We start from the raw sequence: 23,081 nt of genomic DNA on the forward strand, positions 1-23,081 counted from the left end.
AGAAAAGTCTGAAGCTAGAAGAGCTTGTTTCTTGAGGTTTAAGGAAAAAAGTCATCTCCATAACATAAAAGCGCAAGATAAAGCAGTAAGTACTGTTGGAAAAGCTGCAGAAAGCTATCTAGAAGATAATTGATTAAGATGGCTACACTAAACAGATTTGCAATAGAGACAAAACAGCCTTCTACTAGAAGGAGATGCTATCTAGGATGTTCCCAGCTATAGAGGAGTTGATGCCTGGCTTTAAGGCTTCAAAGGACATGCTGACTCTTTTGTTAAGGGCTAATGCAGTTGGTGATGTTAACTTGAAACCAATGATGATTTACTATTCTGAAAATCCAAGGGCCCTGAAGAATTATGATAAAACACAGCTCTGCCTGTACTCTACAAATGGGAACAAAGCCTGGATGACAGACTATCGGTTTACAAATATGGTTTACTGAATATCTTAAGCCCACTGTTGACACCTACTGCTCAAGAAATAAGATTCCTTTCAAAGTATTACCGCTCACTGACAATGCCCCTGGTACTCAAGGGCTTTTACAGAGATGTATAAAGAGCTGAATATTGTTTTCATGCCTACTAACCCAACATTCATTCTGGTGCCCTTGGATCAAAGAATAATTTCAACTTTCAAGTCTTATCACTTAAAAAATATATTTCATAAAGCTATAGCTTCTGTAGAAAGTGATTTCTTTGATGGATCTCAGCAAAATAATTGAAAACCTACTGGAAAGGATTCACCATTCTAGATTCCATTGAGAACATTGATGATTTAAAAAAGAAGATCAAAATAGCAACATTAGGAGAAGTTGGGGCCGGGCTTGGTGGCTCACGCCTGTAATCCCAGCACTTTCGGAGGCCAAGGCACGTTGATCATGAGGTCAGGAATTTGAGACCAGCCTGGCCAACATAGTGAAATCCTGTCTGTACTAAAAACACAAAATATATTAGCTGGGCCTGGTCGGGGGTGACTGTAATCCCAAACACTTGGGAGGCTGAGGCAGGAGAATTGCTTGAACCCGGGAGGTGGAGGTGGCAGTGAGCTGAGATTGCATCACTGCACTCCAGCCCAGGCAAGACTTCATCTCAAAAAAAAAAAAAAAAGAGAGAGAGAGAAGTTGGGAAGATTATTCCAACCCTCACAGATGACACAGGGGTTCAAGACTTCTGTGGAGGAAGTAACTGCAGATATGGTGGAAATAACAAGAGCATTAGAATCAGAGACAGAGCCTGCAGATCTGGCGAGACTGCAGCAGGCTCCGCAGAAAACGTGAGTGGATGAGTTGCTTCCACGGATGAGCAAAGAAAGTGGTTTCTTGAGATGAAATCTACTCGTGGTGAAGACAGTGTAAACAATGTTGAGATGACAACAGATTTAGAATAAACTTAGTTGGTACAGCAGAAGGAGGGCTTCACAGGATTGAACCCAATGATTTACAATAATACATAAACTTAGTTGGTACAGCAGTACGAAGGTTTGACAGGATTGAATCCAATTTTGAAAGTTCTACTGTGGGTAAAAAGCTATCAAACAACATTGTATGCTACAGATAATTCTTTTGTGAAAGGAAGAATCAATTGACACAGCAAACTTCAATGTTGTCTTATTTTAAGAAATTGCCACAGCCACCCCAAAGCTCAGCAACCACCACCTTACATTAAGGCAAGACCCTCCATCAGCAAGAAGACTGAAATTTCGTCAGGTGCAGTGGCTCACACCTGTCATCCCAACACCTTGGGAGGCCAAGGTGGGTGGATTGCTTGAGCTCAGGACGTCAAGGCAACATGGCAAAACCCCATCTCTACAAAAAAAAAATACAAAAATTAGCTGGACATGGTGGCGTGCACCTGTAGTCCCAGGTAGTCAGGAGTCTGAGGTGGGGGTTTGATTGAGCATGAGGTTGAGGCTGCAATTACTCCAGCCTGAGCCACAGAGTAAAACCCTGTCACGCACACAAAAAAAGATTGCAGCTTTCTGAAGGCTCAGATGACTGTTAGCACTTGTTAACAATAAAGTATTTGTAAATTAAAGTGTGCACACTTTGTAGACATATGCTATTGCACACTTTATGCAGCACAGTATAAACATACTTTTACATGCACTGGGAAACCAAAAGAAATTGTATAACTCACTTTATTGCAGTGGTCTGGAACCAAACCCACATATATCTCTGATGCATGGTCATCCTGTATTGTACACTTAAAAAAAAACTTAAGAGGGTATATTTTAGGTGAAATGGTCATCTAATTTGGTTTTTTTTTTTTGAGACAGAGTCTCACTCTGTTGCCCAGGCTGGAGTGCAGTGGCATGATCTCGGCTCACTGCAAGCTCTGCCTCCCGAGTTCACACCATTATCCTGCCTCAGTCTCCCGAGTAGCTGGGACTACAGGTGCCCGCCATCACGCCCGGCTAATTTTCTGTATTTTTAGCAGGAACGAGGTTTCACTGTGTTAGCCAGGATGGTCTTGATCTCCTGACCTCGTGATTCACCTGCCTCGGCCTCCCGAAGTGCTGGGATTACAGGTGTGAGCCACCATTCCCGGTCTCATTTTTTAAAAAGGGTGAGAATGAGAAATATATGGGGAGTGATGGTCAAGTTTATGGCATTATTTGTTGTGATGAGTCCTGGAGCGAATACTTACCTCTAAACTCATTAAGATGTATACATTCGGTGTCACACGCCTGTAATCCCAGCACTTTGGAAGGCCGAAGCAGGTGGTCATCTGAGGTCAGGAGTTCAAGACCAGCCTGGCCAACATGGTGAAACCCTGTCTCTACTAAAAAAATACAAAAATTAGCTGGGCGTGGGGGCACACGCCTGTGATCCCAGCTTCTCAGGAGGCTGAGGCAGGAGAATTGCTTGAACCAGGGAGGCGGAGGTTGCAGTGAGCTGAGATCGTGTCACTGCACTCCAGCCTGGGCAACAAGAGTAAAACCTCTGTAACACACACACACACACACACACACACACACACGGTATATATTAAATATGTGTAATTTTTGTATGTCAAACACACCTTAGTTTTATTTTATTTTATTTTATTTTTTTGAGACAGAGTCTCGCTCTGTCACCCAGGCTGGAGTCCAGTGGTGCAATCTCGGCTCACTGCAAGCTCCACCTCCCAGGTTCACACCATTCTCCTGCCTCAACCTCCGGAGTAGCTGGAACTTCAGGCACCCGCCACCACACCCGGCTAATTTTTTGTATTTTTACTAGAGATGGCGTTTCACCGTGTTAGCCCGGATGGTCTCGATCTCCTTACGTGATCTGCCTGCCTCAGCTTCCCAAAGTGCTGCGATTACAGGTGTGAGCCACTGCGCCCAGACAATTTTTATTTTTTTGAGACAGAGTCTTACTCTGTCACCCAGGCTGGAGTGCAGTGGCACTATCTTGGCTCACTGCAACCTCTGCCTCCCATGTTCAAGCAATTCTCCTGCCTCAGTCTCCCTAGTAGCTGGGACTACAGATGCATGCTATCACGCCTGGCTAATTTTTTGATTTTTAATAGAGATGAGGTTCACCATGTTGGCCAGGCTAGTCTCAAACTCCTGAACTCATGTGATCTGCCCACCTCATCCTCCCAAAGTGCTGAGATTACAGGTGTATGCCACTTCACCTGGCAATTTTTAAATATATATAATTAAAAATTAATAAAAAACGGTATTTGCAAGTTTCCGTTTTGTTATATGCTTATTATTCTTTATCTTTATGTCAGGTTGCTGTGTCAATACACTTAGGAGATCATAGTTTCTAAATTGAAATACAAATAAATATGTCTGAAATTTTTTCTTTTTTCTTTTTTTTTTTTTTTTTTGAGATGGACTCTCATTCTGTCACCCAGGCTGGAGTGCAGTGGTGCAATCTCAGCTCACTGCAACCTCCACCTCCCAGATTCAAGTGATTCTCCTGCCTCAGCCTCCAGAGTAGCTGGGATTACAGGCACCCACCACGACACCCAGCTAACTTTTATATATTTTTTTCTATTTTTATTAAAGACAGGGTTTCACCATGTTGGCCAGGCTGGTCTCCAACTCCTGACCTCAGATGATCCGCCCCACTCGGCCTCCTCAATTACTGGGATTACAGGTGTGAGCCACTCTGCCTGGCCTGGAATTTTTTTCTAAAATTTACATTTCTGAGTTAAGAATGCTTAAAATATTATAAAAACAGAAGTACAATTCATTATGTGTTTCATTAATTACCTTTATTAAAAACAACACAATTATATTACAATAGGACAAAAAAATGTTTAAGCAAATGAAAACAAAACCATGACATACCCAAACTCAGGAGGAGGCAACAAAGGCAGTGCTAAAGGGAAGCTTACAGCTGCAGATGCTTAAATTAAAAAGAAGAAAGATCTCAAACCTATGCTAAAGTGAAGCTTACAGCTGCAGATCCTTAAATTAAAAAGAAGAAAGATCTCAAACCCATGCTAAAGGGAAGCTTACAGCTGCAGATGCTTAAATTAAAAAGAAGAAAGATCTCAAACCTATGCTAAAGTGAAGCTTACAGCTGCAGATCCTTAAATTAAAAAGAAGAAAGATCTCAAACCCATGCTAAAGGGAAGCTTACAGCTGCAGATGCTTAAATTAAAAAGAAGAAAGATCTCAAACCCATGCTAAAGGGAAGCTTACAGCTGCAGATGCTTAAATTAAAAAGAAGAAAGATCTCAAACCCATGCTAAAGGGAAGCTTACAGCTGCCGATACTTAAATTAAAAAGAAGAAAGATCTCAAACCCATGCTAAAGGGAAGCTTATAGCTGCAGGTGCTTAAATTAAAAAGAAGAAAGATCTCAAATCAATATCCTAACATTACACCTGAAGGGGAAAAAAATACTAGTGACAAACCAAGCAAAAGGAAGAAAATAACAGATTAGAGCAGAGATAAACAGAATAAGACCAGAAAAAAAGGGAAAAAAAACAGAGTTTGTTTTTTTAAAGACCAATAAAAATTTTAAAACTCACAGCTATATTAAGAAAAAAAGAGACATCTCAAATACCAAAATCATAAATAAAAGAGGTGACAGTACAACAGATGCCACAGAAATGAAAACGATTACAAGAGACTAATGTGAGCAACCATGTGCCACAAAACTAGGCAACCTAGAATAAATTTATAAATTCCTAGAAACACAAACCACCATACTGCATCACGGAGAAATAAAAAATCCAAAGAGACCTGCAACTAGTAAGAAGATTCAACCAGTAATCAAAAACCCCACCAAAAAGAAAATTGCAGGTCCAGATAACTTCACTGGAGAATTTTACCAAACATTTCAAGAAGAATTAATGCCAATCCTCTGCAAAATATTCCAAAAATGCTCAAAAACCAGAAGGGGACATTCCAATCCATTCTATCAGGTCAACATTTATCTGGTTCCAGAGCCAGATGAACACCTTTTTTAATAAAAACACTCAAAGAATTAGTAATATATAGAAACTCCTCAGTAAATAAAGATTATACATGAAAAGCTCACAGCTAACATCATACTCAATGGTGAAAAACTAAAATCTTTTCCTCTAGGATCAGGAATAAGATAGCAACATCTCTTCCTGCCACTTCTATTCACCACAGTACTGGAATTTCTACTCAGAATAATTAGGCAACAGAAAGTAATAAAAAGCATTCAAATTGGAAAGGAAAAAGTACAAAATTTTGTTCACAGACAACAGGATATAATGTGTAAAAATCCTGAAATTCTACAAAATACTGGTAGAATAATGAAATTCAACAAAGTTTCAGGATACAGTAACACACACAAGTCAGTTGCATTTCTATAAACTAACAATGAACAATCTGCAAATAAAATTTTAAAAAGAGGCCAGGTGCAGTGGCTCACACTTGTAATCCCAGCACTTTGGGAGGCCAAGGCGGGTGGACCACCTGAGGTCAGGAGTTCGTGACCAGCTGGGCCAACCCTATCTCTAATATAAATAGTAAAACTCTATCTCTATTAAAAATACAAAAATTTGCTTGGCATAGTGGCAGACACATGTAGTCCCAGCTACTTGGGAGGCTGAGGAAGGAGAATTACTTGAACTTGGAAGGTGGAGGTTGCAGTCAGCTGAGATTGTGCCACTGTGCTCCAGCTTAGGAAACAGAGTGAGACACAGTCTCAAAAAAAAAAAAAAAAAGAAAGAAAGGAAAGAAAGAGAGAGAAAGAAAAGAAAAGAAAAGAAACAGAAAACAAAAGAAATTTTTAAAAAGAATGACATTTGGCCGGGTGCGGTGGTTCATGCCTGCAATCCCAGCAGCTTGGGAGGCCGAGGCGGGCAGATCACCTGAGGTCACAAGTTCAAGACTAGCCTGGTCAACATGGAGAAACCCTGTCTCTACGAAAAATACCAAAAAATTATCTGGGCGTGGTGGCGCGCACCTGTGATCCCAGGTACTTAAGAGGCTGAGGTTGGAGAATCGCTTGAATAAGGAAGGTGCAGGTTGCAGTGACCTGAGATAGTGCCACTGCACTCCAGCCTGGGAGACAGAGCAAGACTCCATCTCAAAAAAAAAAAAAAACAGAATTACATTTAGAACAGCATTATAAAAATTAGAAATAAGCTTAACCAAGAGGGCAAAAGATTTGGACACAGAAAACTACAAAACACTGTTGAAAGAAATTAAACACAAATAAATGAAAAGAAAAGCTGGGTTTGCAGATTAGATGATTTCATCTTGGAATGATGTCAACACTACTCGAAGTGACCTAGATTCAATACAATCCTTATAAAGATTCCAATGACATTTTTGATAAACAGAAAAACCTATCCTAAAATTCATATGGAATCTCCAGGGCCCATGAATAGGCAAATCAATCTTGAAACAGAACGAAATTAAAGGTCTCAAAACAATTACAAAACTGCAATAAGCCAAAAAAAATTTGGTCATGGCATAAAGACACTCTTGACACACTTATGGACCAACACAACAGAGACCTCAGAAACCAACCCTGGCATATATGGTCCGATGATCTTCCACAAGGATGCCAAGACCACTCAATGGTGAAGGACACTTTCTTCAACAAATGGTGTTGGGAAAATTGTACATCTACATGCAAAACAATGAAGTTGGACTCTTACCTTACACCACGTTAAAATTAATTCAAAGTGAATTATAAACCTAAATGTAAAACTAGAACTATCAAACTCCTAGGGAAAACAAATTTGGAAAATGCTTTATGATGATGAATTTGTCAATAATTTTTAGGATATGACATTAAAAGCTCAGGCAGTAAAAGCAAAAATATATCAAACCTAAAAACATCTGTACCTCAAAGGTCACAACCAACAGGGTAAAAGGCAAACTGTAGAATAAAAGAAAATACCAGTTGAGTGTCCCTTATTTGAAATGCTTGGGATGTGTTTCAGATTTTGTAATATTTGCATTATTCTTACTGGTTGAGCATCTCGAATTCAATCCCCTGAGACTGAGATGCTCCAATAAGAATTTCCTTTGAGTGTCATGTTGGCACTCAAAAAGTTTCAGACTTTGGAGCATTTGGGATTTCAGATTTTTGGATCAGAGACATTCAACCTATAGTTGCTCATCATGTATCTCATAAGAAGTGAACATTCAGAATACGTAAAGAACTCCTACAGAGAGACTACCAGAAGCAGAGAGGAGCAAACACATTTTCACACTAGGTCACCTCCTATCTCTCCTGGATTCCAATTAGGGCAGAGTAAGTGCTAGTTCTCTGCCAACCCAGGATAAGGCCCTGCAGCTGCAGTGAAAATAATCACAGAAGAAAACTAAGAAATAAAAAATGGAGAAAGGGAGACATCAAACTAGAATTACTAGAAACCCCCAGGAAGAAGGAAGAAAAAAACCAAGAAAACAGAAAAACAATCAAACCAGTTAATTAAACCTTGGCATGACCAGAAGATCACAGTTTCCTATAGGAGTGGAAATTTATTGACTTGAAGAGGATTTATTGATTACTGATTTGAAGAGGAAGAAAAACCATGAATGGTATAAAGCAAAAGCCTAGTGTCTGAAGAAGTCAGTAAGGTGAAAACAAGAGCTGGCCAGAATGTCCACAGATGGTGATAAGTTTGCAAAGCCTTTACTAGACTACTTGTGAGGCTAACTAGAGGCCAAGGAGCCAACACTGTCCCCATCCTTACAGAGAGACCCTACAGAGGATTCCCAGATATACATGGAAGGACAACATCTTATCAGGTCCTCTCTGTGCAGATGTGGTTATCATTCCAAATAATGAGCTCCAGCCCCAAGACTGTTCCATCCTCAGTTGCTTTGAGTGGGCAATGTAGGCTCTCCACACACGAGCTACATGTAGGTTCCTTGGGTACCCAGATGGGAGCAATGAAACACAAACCCTCCATGGTCAGGTCTGTATTTGTTTCCTGCCTTTTTCCCAGCAATCCCCAGGCCCCAGCAGCGGTGGTCTACCTCTGCTGATTCTCATTCAGAATCTAAACTTAGAAACAATTATAACCTAGACCCCAATTCTACCTGAAAGTAACAGAATAATATAATCTGTACCCTGCAGCATGACTGTTTGCCCAACGTAAGGAGGATGAACTGAGAGATAATGAATCATCATGACCCTGGCCCAAGTAATGAGAAGGAACTGTGAGATAAATGAATGATCATGACAAAAAACCCCGCTACAACCCAACAACAAAATAAAGTGATTAAAAAATGGACAAACAACATTTATCAAAAGATGCAAAGATGATATACAAATAGCCAACAGATACATGAGATATATGACAAGATGTGTAACATCACTAGTCATTAGAGAAATGCAAAAAGAAACCACAATGGGACATCACTTCAAACCCAACAGAAAGTAACAAGCGCAGGTGAAACTGAAACCCTTGAACACTGTTGGTGGAAATATGAACTGGCTCCTCAAAAAAAAATAAAAATAAAATGACCATATGATCCAGCCATCCAACTACTACAGAGACAGAATAACTAGTAGCAGGACCTCAAAAAGATATGTGCACACCTAAGTTCACAGCAGCATTACACAGCCACAAGGTGGAAGAAACCAAAACGTCCGTCCAGGAATATGTGGATAAACAAAAGCATATATATATATATGATATATATTATATATATATTATATATAATGTATGTATATAATATATATGTAATATATATATTATATATATATGAAGAAATATTATTCAGCCATAGAAAGGAAGAAAATCGTGACACATCTGACACATAACATGGAACCTACTTACAAAACAACAAATATTATATAACACTAGGTATATAAGCCAAATTTTTATAAACACAAAGTAGAATAGTACTTGCCAGGAGGTGGAAGGAGGGGGAAATTAATAGTTGTTGAATGGGTATAGAGTTTTCCAAGATAAAAAAAATCTAGAAATCTGCTACACAACAACGTAAACATTCTTAACTCTACAAAACTGTATACTTACAACTGGTTACGACGGTAAATTTTAAGGTATGTGTTTGTTACCAAAATTCTAAATAATAAATTATTTATAAAAAATGATCTTTTTTGACACAGGGTCTTACTCTGTTGCCCTGGCAGGAGTGCAATGGCATGATCACAGCTCATTGCAGCCTCAACCTCCCAGGCTCAAGCAACCCTCCCACCTCAGCCTCCCGAATAGTTGGGACTACAGGTGCACACCAAGAAGTCAGGCTAAACTTTGGTTTGGTTTTTTTGTAGAGAGGGTTTTGCCATGATGCCCAGGCTGGTCTCAACCTCCTGGGCTCAAGCAATCCACCTCCCTTGGCCTCCCACAGAGCTGAGATTACGAGCATAAGCCACCATGCCCAGCCTATAAAAAATTATTTCAAAAAGCCAAAATATTAATCAAACTGGAATATTTAGAAATATTTAACCCAAAAGAAGTTAGGAAAGAATATATAGAAGCTCAAAACACAGACGAAGGCCAGACATGGTGGCTCATGCCTGTAATCCGAACACATTGGGAGGCCAAGGTGGGTAGATTGCTTGAGCTCAGGAGTTCAAGACCAGCCTGTGCAACATGGAAAAACCCTATCTCTACAAAAAATATAAAAATTAGCCAGGTGTGTTTCCATGCGCCTGTAGTCCCAGCTACTCAGTGGGCTCCAGTGAGGATTGGTTGGGCCTGGGAGGCAGAGGTTGCAGTGAGCCAACATTGCACCATTGCACTACAGTCTCGGTGACAGAGCAAGACCCTGTCTTAAAAAAAAAATAAACAAACAAATAGAAAATAAGTAGAAAAATGGCAGACCTAAATCCAACCTTAGCAATGATTAGTTACAATGTAACTGGACAAATACTCTACTTAAGACAGAGACTGCCAGACCTGAGAGGAAAGCAAGACCCAACAATATGGCATCCACAGAGACACAATTTAAATACAAAGACACAAAGTATGAGAAAAAATATGCTATGCAGACACTAATCATAAAATATGCTATCCAGACACTAATCATAAAAAGCTTCAACGGAGATGTTAACACTAGGTGAAAGAGGCTCCAGAACAAAATATATCACCAGAAATAAACAAGGTAATTTCATAAAAATAAAATAATCAGAGAGGATGATGTTACAATTATAAATTGTGCCTCAAAGTGCACACAAAGTACACACACACACAGAGCCTCAAATTATGTGAATCAAAAACAACAGAACAAAAGCAGGAAATTGACAATCCAAAATTATAGCTGGTGAATTAATACTGCTCTCTCAGTAACTGATGGAACAACCAGATAAAAATATAGGAAAAATACGGATCTAAATGACACAATCCTGACCCAAATGGTACTTGGCAGTACCAAGATAGACTGTATGTCAATCAATTGAGAAAATGTTCCAGCATGAAATAGTACACAAAGTATGTTGTCTGAACACCTGAAATTAAATTAGAAACCAACCACAAATTGATATCCAGAAAAGCCTCAAATGTCTGAAAACCAAGTAATAAACTTTGAAATACCCTGAGTCAAAAAAGTATTCACAAGTGGAACTGGAATGTATTTGGAACAAACTTTTTATAAAAATCATATTTCTGGTAGACTAAACGTGACAACTTCTTTCCTGCTCCTCTCTCTGTGAGAACCAATTCCCCTTAAACCTTGCCCAGACTACTGACTTGTTTGGCCAACAGAAGGTGACAAAGGTGGTATTTGGGGACTTCAGAAGCCAGGCTGAGAAAACAGAACACTTATCCAGGAGAAAGCCAGTCACCAGGCAGGAAATCCCACTCCCCTGAGACCCCATGACGGAAACCACACGGCCAGTCCATGACTAGCTACACGCATTGACATCCCCCACTGACCCTCCAGCAACACCGACTCCCAACCACTAGTGAGCCTTCAGTAACATACACTCCCAACCACTAGTGAGCCACCCTGCATACCACCCCGCTGTGCTTTCACACAATCCAGCTTGGCTGCAACTGTGTGTGAGATGAGCTGGCCACCAAGACTCTCTAAGCCAAAAAACAAGTAATAATGAGTTGTTTTAAGCTGCCAAGTTTTGGGGTGGTTTCTTCAGAATAGATAACTGGAACAGAATATGGTAGCTGGAAATGAGCCGCTGTGGTAATCAGAAGCTACCATATGTGCCACGACTGTGAGGCTGACCTGTAACTGGGCCACAAGGAGACCATTCATGCAACCTGGAAGGGCATCAAGACTCTTGGTCAGGGCCTGAAGGACGGTGAGAAAATGTCATTGGAAACTGGGGAAAAGGCCTGAGAGTTATGTGCTGAGGGACTGTGAGAAAACTACGGCCACAACATGGAAACTGAAAGGGCACTGCACCATCTCAGGGATCTGCCTAAGGAGACATCTGGGAAGAACATGGAAAGTGCTACCAGCCTACCCTAACTGTCACTGAATAAATATGACAGCAGAGGGACATGATCTAAAGAAGGAAGTTCAGTTTTCACACAAAATTTAGAGAAAATATAAAGAAATAATTTCTTGTCTCAAAAGGCCAAAGGAAAAAAAAGAAAAGGAAAAAAAATTAAAAAGAAGCCATTGAATACCCTATTGACCATAAGAAAAAGGCAGAGAAAGTTGGTCAAAGGCAACCCAGGCACTGAAGGAAAAAGAACATGGAGAATGACAAAAGCCCAGAGGGAGGAGTAAAAGGACACAAATGCCATTCTCAGGGACAAGGACTGGGCGCCGTTCTCAGGGACCCGGACTGGGCACTAATCACAGAACTGTAACAGGCGCCCCATGGGAATGACCAACTGTTAGAGGGGGCCTGCAGGGCAGCACCTCCCTCCTGCCTCCCACCAACAGCTTCTAAAGGGAAATGCCGACTGTTTTCACACCAGTCCCCTCACTGCAGCTGAGTGTGTGGGCACAGATGATAGGTCACAACAACCTGATTCAGTCCTCACTGTGGCTGAGTGCGTCAGGGGCAGACGACAGGCCACCACAACCTGATTCAGTCCTCACTGTGGCTGTGTGTGTGGGGGCAGATGACAGGCCACCACAACTTGATTCAGTCCTCACTGCGGCTGAGTGTGTGTGGGTGCAGGTGACAGGCCACCACAACCTGATTCAGGATTCAGTTGGGCTACCAGCCAGTGCCATAAGGAAAACCATCCTGGGACTCTTGAGAGGGGTAAAGCATAATTTGCCTGTGGGAGAAACGTTAATAGTTTGTGGCCATAGGACAAACTGTGGTTTATTAAAGACTGCTGCAGGTTCCTACTATGCTTCTCATCAAGAGGTGGAATCTAATCACCTTCCCCCCTTGAATCATGGCTGGTCTCAGTGATGAGTACGACTGGACAGTGTGGCAGGAGAGATGCTCTGGGACTTCTGAGGGGCGATCACGAGAGGCCTTACAGCTTCTGCCTGGGCCTCTTGGACACACACCCTGGGAGAAGCCAGACAAACCTGACTACCTGACACTGCCAGACTGGGAGGAAGTCCGTGCTGGCCACAAAGAGAGGGCTCGGTGCCTGCTCCATGTCCCCAGCCACTAGAGTCCTTCTGGGTGCCTGCTTCACGTCCCCAGCCACTAGAGTCCTTCCAGATGAGACCAGGGACATCATGAAGCAGCCAACCCACACTGCCCTGTCCAGTGTCTTGACCCAGAAAATTGTGACATGTAAAAAGAATAAATTCCTGGTTTAAGTCAGTAAGGTTACTGGTACATTGTTACATTGAAGATAATTAAAACTTTGAAAAACTCATGAGAGATCCCAAGTAAAACCTTGATCTGAAACATGGCATGTGGCGATTTATATTGAGTATTAGGTTAAAAATGCAAGAATGGAGCATAGTTAATATTTTATGTTAAAGCTGAAACTATAATTGCCCACTTAAAATTTTCAGTTAATTAGGTTGTCACTTTTTGTTCTTAACCAAGAAATCAACTAGTTTTAGTCCATAAACAGTTGGAACTGATGCACACATCCGTTTTTCCTTACTCATTTTAAGCAGCTATCTGAAATAGGAAGCATAATATAATCTTTAAAGAATCTGAAAATATGACAGAAATGTTTAAACTATAAACATATATTGTAAATGTTAGCATATTGTATACACTGCATATTAACATAAGCTAAAATCATTGACATAAATTTATATAAACAAAAGGTAGAAAATATGACAATGTTCTTCTTGTTTTTTGTCTTTGCATATTTCTTTATTGGCCCTTGTCAAACGTGACCCACTAACTCCTGAATGCTTTCTCTCTCCCCGTGGATTCCTAAGGATGTCACCACAGTGCTGGCCAGATGCACAGGTCACAGGTGACTGAACCTCATCACCCCGCAAACACACCCTTCAGGTTTTGCCAAGAATGACACTGTAAATATAACAAAGCTTCTGTGCTTGTTAGTGAACACCAACTCAGCTTCTCTCCTGTATTCGGAAATCAGGATGAGATGAAAACAACAAGCAGGCCAGGCACGGTGGCTCACGCCTGTAATCCCAGCACTTTGGGAGGCCGAGGCGGGTGGATCACCTGAGGTCGGGAGTTCGAGACCATCCTGATCAAAACAGAGAAACCCCATCTCTACTAAAAATACAAAATTAGCCGGGCGTGGTGGCACATGCCTGTAATACCAGCTACTCAGGAGCTGAGGCAGGAGAATTGCTTGAACCCAGGAGGTGGAGGCTGCGGTGAGCTGAGATCACACCACTGTGCTCTAGCCTGGGCAACAAGAGCGAACCTCTGTCTCAAAAGAAAAAAAATAAAAATAAAAGAACAAGGAAACAAAAGTAACAAGGCTTGACACCAGATGAGCCTGAATCTAAGCAAGAAAAGCCCAGAAGAAATCCCATTTTGGGTCACTGGCTGCATGGTAGTAATGCCATACACATAAGGGAAGAGGAGGATGTGGCTTTCACTTCGAATTTTTTGATCTTAAGGTAACTTTTGCATAGCTACAAAGAAGCATTCAACAGAGAGTTAAACCTATGATGGAAAGACTGAAGAGGTCCAAGCTGTAGAGAAACAGGACTGCAAACCACAAAGGGCTGAATCAGTTAAGGAGAACTGCAGGGCAAGATGAACAGGGACCAATGGAACATTTGGATAAGCTGTTGAGAAGAAAGGAGAATTCAGAGAAAAAGAACTGTCAGTGAGGTCATAATAGGAACTGTTACAGTGAACTAAATATGGCCTGGGAAGGACTCTGTACTTCTAGATTTGAGTCCCTGTGGACAAACTGCAACCTAACTTAATAGGTAGAAAGACTGAAAACCTAACTTAGGAGTATGTGCCTAAAACAGTAGCTGAGTCCTGGCCAATCCCAACAGCCAAACTTCTGCCACTCACACACTGCTGAGTGTTCAGCTGTGTTCAAATAAGGCAAATGCTGAGCACTGTAACCAGTCCAGTTGTTTCTGGACCTCACTCTTCACTTCAGATTTTTGTACATCATGTTCCCTTTATTGTCTATAAATCTTCCACCATGTGTCTGTGCTGGAGTCTCACTGAATCTGCTGTGATTCTGGGGGCTGCCTGATTCGTGAATCATTCATTGCTCAATTAAGTTCCTTTAAATTTAATTCAGCTGAAGATTTTCTTTTAATAGATGGTGTCAGAAGTGGGATCTGTGGGAGCAGGACTGCTAGGGCCTCTGGAGCTATACTGTGGTGAGCAGTGTTGCTAAGGCTTCTAATGACCCCCAGAGTGCTGAGGTACAAGGAAGGAACCTGAAAGGACCCGTTTGTGATGGCAGCAGTGGCCCACGTGGAGCAGTTGCTATGGAGACACTGGCTGCAATGGAGAGGAGTGGCTGGGGCTGTGCGCTCCTCAAAGCTGGTGGGAGCCAGGAATGGGTGGGAGACCTGCCCCTTCTAAATTATCAGGCAGGAGCCGCGCCCTCCCAGGCACAGCTGCAGCCATCCAGCCATGACTGCAAACCCGGGCATCTCTGCACTCTCAGAGGCCCAGCAAGCCCCCCTGCCCTGCAGGCTCAGTTGTACCTGGTCCTGCCACCTGGCGTCTCTCTGCTTCCAGAGCCCACTCCAAATTCGGATCCAAGTTGAGGCCAAACCCGGGCACAGTCACAACACGGCCCAGTTTGTGCAAGCTCAGGGCAGTGCTGACATGCCAGCCCCCTGCCACCTCGGCCCCCTCCAGACTTTGGGCACTGGCAAGCACAGGAGGGAGGCTGAGGTGGGGCTAAGAGTGGCTCAGCAGTGGTCGGAAGGCCCTCCTCAGCTTGAAGGCCTGGGCACTATGGGCACAGCTACCCACCGTGTGTCTCCTCTCAGCTGCTGAGAGCTGAACAGACGTTGGGATGACCTGCCTGCAGAAAGGAGCTACCCACTGCAGGTCTCCTCTGAGCTGTACTGTGGCTCAATAAAGCACCTCTTCACCTTGCTCACCTTCTACTTGTCCACATACCTCATTTTTCCTGGACTCAGGACAAGAACTCGGGACCTGCCAACTAGCAGGGCTGAAAGAGGTGTAACATAAACAGGGCTGAAACGCGCTCCTTGCTTGCCAAATTGCAGGCAAGAAGAAGAGAAGAGAGAAGGAGAGAAGAGCTGTGTCCCTTCAGGGAACACAGACCTAGGAGCTCCCCCAGCCAGGGCTGTGACACCTTCTTTGGGGCTCTGCAGGTCCTGCATCTCCAAGCTTCTGGGTGCCACTGCATTCCCTGATACCCACAGTGGAAGCTGTTTGCAGTCGGCCTGGTCCAGCTGCAGCCTCACAGGGAGCTGGCACCTGTGCCTGGAGCTGCCCACCCCACTGCAGCTGGCATGCTTGGCTGTGTGCAGTGGCCAGATCCCATGCTCGCTTGCTCACACACCCCTCACTGCTCTGTACACAGATCGCCCTTGGCAGGTGTGGGATCCAGACCACTAGCATGAGCTGAGTGGACAGAACTAACCCAGTGGGCCCGAGCAAAACACAGGTAAAGGCTCCACCAGCCAGAGGTTTCAGGCAGAAAAGTGACACCTCAGGATTCTGTAACAATTGTGTCCTTTGATCTCTCAGAGCAGCTGGGGATCATGGTAAATTTTCTCTCGGATTTCAGAGCTCCATGGATTTGTGTTTTGAGCTCTGAGTTTCTTTGAGCAAATTTCTGTTCCAAACTGCTATCCAGCCATGACTGGCTGGATGTTTTAGAAGTTATGACAGAAAAGGGACCGGGTCCAGGATCAGATTTGATCCAGTAGTTAAGTGGCTTGAATCCAGTTCCAGTTAGAGGCCTCCTACATCTGACTGGGTCAGAAGGAAAGTGGTAGTAAATGATAATATTGGAAGGTTGTAACATTTGGCTTTTGAAAATTCACAGGGATTTTTGTGTTCTACCCCTTTGTTTCATTTTTCTCGCACGCTTAGGCAGGAAAAAAAAAATCATTGGCTAAGTTAATGAAGGGAACCTGGGAGTAAAGCCAATATTTTAGGTAAAAATAGGATCCTTAATTTCTGGAAAACTAAGCTCCTTCTGGCTAATACATTAGGCCTGGGAAGCAGCAAAGTCTTACAGAAATGGCAAAATCTTATTAAGATAACTTACAGTGGAACATTCCAAATGAATAATGCCCTGAAGTGCATTTAAAAATGAGGGCTCCCAAATTAGTCTCATCTAGGGATGCCTATTAATATGCAGAAGCTTCTAAAAAGATTTAGAGATGGCACGGCCCATCTGGGAGCAAGTTTGAGTCTTACAAGTTTGATACTGGGTGCTGAGCAAAGTGGCACGTGTCTATGTTTTGTCACATGTATTTTGCTCTGGGCAGAATGAAAAATGTTAATTTGGATACTCCAAGCAACCCCTTGGGCATCATCTTGCAAAGCTGAGTGGATTCTTCCTGTGATTCCATGATTTTCCATTGTGATGCAGCTTGGCCCCCAGAGCTATAATGTGGTGAGGAGGGTGACAGAGCAAGACGCAATCTTTAAAAAAAAAATGGCCAGGTGCAGTGGCTCATGCCTGTAATCCCAACACTTGGGGAGGCTGAGGCAGGTGGATCACCTGAGGTCAGGAGTTCAGGGCCAGCCTGACCAACAAGGAAAAACCCCGTCTCTACTAAAAACACAAAATTAGCTGGGCATGGTGGCACATGCCTCTAATCCCAGCTACTCAGGAGGCTGGGGCAGGAGAATCGCTTGAACCTGGGAGGCAAGGGGTTGCAGTGAACCGAGATCACACCTTTGCACTCCAGCCTGGGCAACAAGAGGGAAAATCCATCTCAAAAAAAAAAAAAAGAAAGAATAATAGGTTTGTCTATAAGGTTTTATGAAAAAGTGGGTGACATTTGGCTTTCTCTCTTTAAAGAAGATGTTCAGGTAATATTAAAAAATAATGAAAAATTTGTTTGTCTTTTAAATAAACTACCAAAAAAAAAAAAAAGGAAAAACAAGAGGCAGATCATTTGTGAAGATAAGTCTTCCCTCTATCAATGAGTAAAGATTTTTGCCCTTTAAAACTTTTTAAGTCATGATTTTAAGTAAATGAATGACTTACGGTGACCTGGAATTCTATTTCATAACATCAAGTGTTTAAACTTTTAATATATTTAATAGGCTTCCCAAAATCAAATTTCAACTTCAAAATTGTCTTTTCTGACCTCTAACTTTGGGATACTACAGAGGCCCTTGAAGCACCCAAAAGAGAGGTAAACAGGACTATTTAACATGTTAAGTCACATGGGTAGCACTGTCAAAATAAAACATAATGTTGAACCTTCTACAGGTTATATTTAGTTTATGTCATCAACCCGTTCTAAAATTGTATAGGATTTCTAAAATTCTCTTTTTTTTTTTTTCTGAGTAGTCTTGCTCTGTCACCAAGGCTGGAGTACAGTGGCACAATCTCGGCTCACTGCAACCTCCGCCTCCTGGGTTCATGCCATTCTCCTGCTTCAGCCTCCCGAGTAGCTGGGACTACAGGCATCCACCACCATGCCAAGCTAATTTTTGTATTTTTAGTAGAGATGGGGTTTCACCGTGTTAGCCAGGATGTTCTCATCTCCTGACCTCGTGATCCTTCCACCTCGGCCTCCCAAAGTGCTGGGATTACAGGCGTGAGCCACTGCACCTGGCCAGGATTCTAAAATTCTAATATGCCTATATGCTATCTATCATAATTACCTGTTTTGTTTGTTTTGAGACAGAGTTTCGCTCTTGTCACCTAGGCTGGAGTGCAATGGTGTGATCTAGGCTCACTGAAGCCTCCACCTCCTGGGTTCAAGCATTTCTCCTGCCTCAGCCTCCCAAGTAGCTGGGATTACAGACAACTGCCACCACATCTGGCTAATTTTTTTATTTTTAGTAGAGACAGGGTTTTACCATGTTGGCCAGGCTGGTCTCAAACTCCTGACCTCAGGTGATCCACCTAACTTGGCCTCTCAAAGAGCTGGGATTACAGGAATGAGCCACCACATCCACCCTAATTATGGTTATTAAGTTATTGTAGACCACAGAAATAACCAAATTTCCTTATCAATTGTCTTTAACTATAACTATTTAAAGTCATTTCCACAGTTAATTGCTTAATGGTGATGCAGTTTCTAAAAACTTCACAAGCATGCAAAATTCTAGAATAGAAGATTCATGAAAGAATGAAAAGGACCATGAAAAACACTCGGGAACACAGGTTTCTAATAACTTTAATATCAAGGGTAAAAATTCCCCATAAGTTCCCTGATCCCCCAATAATTGGACTGGTTAAGAATTCTCAAAAGTTAGGCTGGGTGCAGTGGCTCATGTTGGCAATCCCAGCACTTTGGGAGGCTGAGGCCGGTGGATCACTTGAGGTCAGGAGTTTGAGACCAGCCTGGCCAATGGGGAAACCCCGCCTCTACTAAAACTACAAAAATTAGCCTGGTGTGGTGGTATGCATCTGTAATCCCAGCTACTCGGGAGGCTGAGGCAGGAGAATCACTTGAACCCAGGAGGCGGAGGTTTTAGTGAGCCAAGATTGTGCCACTGCACTCCAACCTAGGTAACAGAGTGAGACTCTGTCTCAAAAAAAAAAAAAAAATCCTAAAGTTTAATAAGAAGACCAACTGGTTTATAAAACTGCTAACCCAAGTAAAACAAAAATTGAATATCAAGGAAATATTTTGCCAGATTTGCATGCTAAATCTCCAATATTGAAATTGTTTAGATATATAATTTAAATAAACTCTATGGTCTAAGCCAAATTACCTATAACTCATCAGTTACCAGTGCCATGCACCTAATTTGAAGAAACAGCTGGTATTCAAGAGGATGTAAGTCCAATGTTAATTAAGCACGGACTTATGAAGAACCAGGATGGCCACCTGGTCCGTCTTAAGTCCTTAAAACTTTTGTTATTAAAAGTTCTGCATTCCATAACTCATCATGGAAAGAGAAAATGATCCAAATTAAACATATTGCTGTGGTGATCTCTAAATTGCTAAAATAGTTTATAATCAATGTTTGGTTTGTCAAACCTATATTTCTAGGAAAACAATCAAAACTTCAGGTACATTTGGTTACCTGATGGGCCATTTAAACATTTTATAAAGGGATTTCATTCAGTTGTCATTTTCAGTGCATGTTTTCTGATTGTATAGAAGCTCTTCCATGCAAGAGGGTTGATGTTAAAACAGTAGATTACTATGCTGAAGTGTATTTTCACCAGCTAAAGAAAGCCTTTTATGGTTCACAGAGGACAGCCAACCCCTTCACAATCTAGAATCTGATGACTGGATCTTCTGAGAACATCAGAGGACTGCCCTTGCCATCCACATGACAGCAAAACTTTAAAACCTTAAACTTTGGGTTCATAGTCTTACAACTCAGAAGGGTCCCTCCACACTCGGAACCATACACCCCTTGGAACCCTTAAGGTAAAGCTAACAAGGACAGTTCCCCCCCAGAAGAAGATGGCATCCTTAATGTGAACAGCTTTTCCCAAGATCACAGATCAAGACTTCTCTACTATCATAAGACTCTGATCTTAAGTATCTGTGCAGCTGCTAACATGCCATATGGAGAAAACATCGGGTATTATAAAGATTTGGTTGTAGGGAGTTAACAAAAAAACCCACTTAGTTAAGCAAGTAAACTCTTTATCTAATTCATTCTTTAATCTATTTGATTTTAGGTGGTTTGATTTATGGGGACCCTGAGTAAGGAGCATATACCAAATTCTTGGTGTTATCCCAATAGTCATAAGAGTCTCCCTGGTGCACTGTACTTACTCAAATGTTTTAAGAGTTTGCATGCAGCCATCTCTAAAATGTCAAATGGTATCTCTTCAACTGGAATGATAACAGATTAAAAAAATGTGCAACCATAAGGACACCGTAACCTATGAGTGACATGCTAAACCGGAAACCCAAAACAGTGGGAGTGACATGCTAAACCAGAAACCCAAAACAATGGGACTGATGTACTAAAACCGGAACCCAAAACAATGGGAGTGATGTACTAAAACCAGAACCCAAAACAATGGGAGTGAGGTGCTAAACCAGAAACCCAAAACAATGGGAGTAACATGCTAAAACCAGAACCCAAAACAATGGGAGTGACGTGCTAAAACCATTACCCAAAACAATGGGAGTGATGTGCTAAACCGGAAACCCAAAACAATGGTAACTAAGAGTGAGGCTAAGGCCCTACATTTTGGTCACACTCTCAACTAAGTGAGAACTTGACTGAAAAGGAGGATTTTTTTTTTTTTTTCTGAGACAGAGTCTTGCTCTGTCCCCCAGAGTGGAGTGCAGTGGCATGATCTCGGCTCACTGCAAGCTCTGCCTCCCGGGTTCAGGCCATTCTCCTGCCTCAGCCTCCTGAGTAGCTGGGACTACAGGCACCCGCCAGCATGCTTGGCTATTTTTTTGTGTATTTAGTAGAGATGAGGTTTCACCGTATTAGCAAGGGTGGTCTCAATCTCCTGATCTCGTGATCTGCCCACCTCGCCCTCCCAAAGTGCTGGGATTACAGGCATGAGCCACCGCGCCCAGCCAAAAGGAGGAATTTTTTAAGCAAAATTATGGGAGGCAATTGTTTTGAACTAAGCTCATGCAATAGGTCCCAACAGAACAAACCAAACCAAAATGGAGTCACTCATGCTAAATGGAACATAATCAAACTAAGACTTTAAGGGAACACATAAATCCTAGAACAAACCAGGTTTTGTTTTTCTCCTGTAAACAGGTTGTTCCAGCATAAGAAGACACCTTCTACTCAAGTCCTTGTTCCACCTTTTCAAATCTCACTGTTCTATTTCCCAGTGGGTTTCTAAACCAAATAAGTACATTTGCAATGGTAATAGTGACACCAGTGACTGAAGTTTTAGCCAAACTCTCAAAATTGAGAAAATAACCAAAGGGAAGGCATTGTTAAAGTGAACTAAGTATGTCCTGAGAAGGACTCCGTAATTATATATATGAGTCCTTGTGGATGACCTGCAACCTACCTTAATAGGTAAACAAGAATGAAAACCTAACTTGAGTGTATGCACCTCAAACAACAGCTACATCTTGGCCAATCCCAATGGCCAAACTTCAACCACTCAGGCACTGCCAAATGTTCAAACTGTGCTCAAATAAGGCAAACGCTGAGTTGTTTCTGTACTTCACTTCCGATTTCGGTATGCCACTTCCCTTTTGTCTATAAATCTTCTTCCACCACATGACTGTGCTGGAGTCTCTGTGAATCTGCTGTGATTCTGGGGACTTTCCGATTCGTGAATCGTTTATTGCTCAATTAAACTCCTTTAAAGTTTTTCTTTTAACAGAACTAACACGGAAGAATTTCCAGATCATGAACAGACGTTTTGTAATACCCAACGTTGTATTAACATGAATAGACTCTTCCTTAGATAGCTAACCTTGTTTTTAATATGAATAGACTCTCCCTCAGCTGAGAAAACCAGACAAACTCCATTTGGCTCCTTCATTTACAAGACATCAAGGGCTCCTTACCCACCCCCTTTCCTCAAGGACTTTAACTTGTGCAAGCTGATTTTCAACATATCAAAGAGTGCAATTAACTGATAAAGTGCTGAGGCAAGTGATGTCCGCAGTTCCCAGCAAATTACCCAGAGATAATATCATAAAGCCCCCACATTTGTCTGGCAGATAATGCCCAGAGCCCCCTCACTCATTACTTTGTGGTGAATTTAAAGCCTCTGCACCTGGAACAGTTTGTTTTCCTGTAACCATCTGTCTTTTTAAGTTTTTTGTCTGTTTTTTCTTCTGTAAGTTTATTGCAGCTGGAATCCCCCCTCCCCTCTCTAAACCAATGTATAAAAGAAAATCTAGCCCATTCTTTAGGGCCGAGAGTATTTCCTGTGTTAGCCGTCTCTCAGTCACCAGCTAATAAAGGACTCCCGAATTCGTCTCAAAGTGTGGCATTTCTCTCTAACTCGCTTGGGTACGACAGTTTCAACTATGGTAGAAGACTCGAGTAAGACAAATACAGCCCCCCTAAATTTGATTACTATTTAGGTTAATGGTGAGTTTAGAAGAAATAAGTTAAGACTACACAGAGTGGGCTAAATTGCAGATAAACACTGGAAATATTTCCCAGAAAATATGACTTTGAACAGGCTGCTGCACACCCTGCATGTAGAGATAAACTAAGAAAAAGGTGTGGAGAGTTATTTAAGGACCTATGGTTAACTCAGTCCTCAAGATGTTCCAGGTTTCATCCATGAATCAAG

At 42.0% G+C, this 23,081-nt stretch overlaps 1 long non-coding RNA gene across 1 annotated transcript in view; it reads right to left on the reverse strand.

Moving 5' to 3' along the window:
* The window catches only part of LOC134730168 (uncharacterized), a 67,446-nt gene that overhangs the window by 40,914 nt on the left and 3,451 nt on the right, over positions 1 to 23,081 (reverse strand). Inside the window, exon 3 of the long non-coding RNA XR_010111838.1 lies at positions 20,614 to 20,673. This is a non-coding gene — a long non-coding RNA (uncharacterized LOC134730168). The remainder of the gene's footprint in view (positions 1 to 20,613; positions 20,674 to 23,081) is intronic.

This window comes from Pan paniscus, chromosome 23 (assembly GCF_029289425.2).
Source record: "Pan paniscus chromosome 23, NHGRI_mPanPan1-v2.0_pri, whole genome shotgun sequence".
NCBI lineage: Eukaryota > Metazoa > Chordata > Mammalia > Primates > Hominidae > Pan > Pan paniscus.